Below are 1,329 nucleotides of genomic sequence, written 5' to 3'. Positions count from 1 at the left end.
TAAGTTGGGAATGTTTTTGAAGCAGCAGGAAACAACAGCCGGATATCAAGTAATGCAAGCACTGGAAGGTAAAATCTTTGGAATTTGATCTGGAAAGCGCATGTCCCTCACAAAATCCGTATTGTGGCCTGGAGAATCGCCACTGACTCACTCCCCACAAAAGAGAACAAAAGGAAGAGAACACTTGAAGTTGATAGCACATGAAATATATGTGGCAGAGAGACGGAGGATGCCCAACACGCTGTTCTGAAATGTACCAAAGCTACAGCTCTCCGGGAGGAAATGAGAGAGCACTGGACCTTACCAAGTGAAACTCTGCTTGTTACTCGGGACCCGGACTGGCTACTTCATGCTCTCAGTCTTTGTTCTGGAGACATGCGAGAAAAGCTGCTCTTGGTTTTATGGCGTTCCTGGCATCTTAGGGACGACATTGTGCATGACAAAGGAAAAGCAAAGGTGTCTGACTCAGTCCTATTCCTGAAGAATTATTGGGAAACTCTGAATTCAAACAGTCAAAGTAGAGGTGATGTGAAAGGGAAAAAACCTTTGTACGATGTACAAATGCAATCGCCCACTGCTCAAGAATTGAAGCCGACCATCCGCTGGTCCAGACCACAAGGTGATTGCATTAAGCTTAACATTGATGCTTCCTTTATTTCAGCTTTGAATGCAGCATGGGCAGGGGCAGTCGCCAGGGACAGCACCGGAGCAGTTGTCTTCTCTGTAGGCCGTCAGCTTCATTCTTGTGCTGATGCAGAGGAAGCTGAAGCTAATGCACTGCTGATTGGTCTTATGTGTTTAAGGGATTTAAACAAGGAACATGTGCAGGTGGAATCGGACTGTGCCGCAGTTGTCGCGGCTGTAAATGCAAAACAAAGGAACAATGCAAAGTGGTGGACTACTTATGAGGAAGCAAAGCTGTGTATGCGTGAATTCAGTTTGTGCAAGGTTAGTAAAGTTAGAAGAGAGTGCAACGTGGCCGCACATGAGTTGGCAGCCCATGCTAGAATGCATGGAGATTTTTTTTATGCTGGACAACGTGCCACTGGAAATCTTTCGTGTAATTCAGAATGATTGTAATTTTGCTATGAATGAATGAAAGAGCTCTCTTTACCCCTCAAAAAAAAACGTGGATGTAAAATAGCTTAGTTGCAGCAAAATTGAACTTAGCATAAGCACACACAAGCCTGGATCCAAATTAGGTATTTCATATACAAACTCAGGAAGCATTTTGCCTGGGAAAGGAAGTTGCAGGGAGCAGACTGACAAGCCAAAAAAATGACAGAACGAGAGTTTGACAATTTTGTGACCATATCTTCCACCGGTTAC

The sequence above is a fragment of the Triticum aestivum genome, chromosome 7B (genome assembly GCF_018294505.1).
Source record: "Triticum aestivum cultivar Chinese Spring chromosome 7B, IWGSC CS RefSeq v2.1, whole genome shotgun sequence".
In the NCBI taxonomy this organism is placed as follows: Eukaryota; Viridiplantae; Streptophyta; class Magnoliopsida; order Poales; family Poaceae; genus Triticum; species Triticum aestivum.
Note: the sequence above shows the minus strand (reverse complement) of the source record.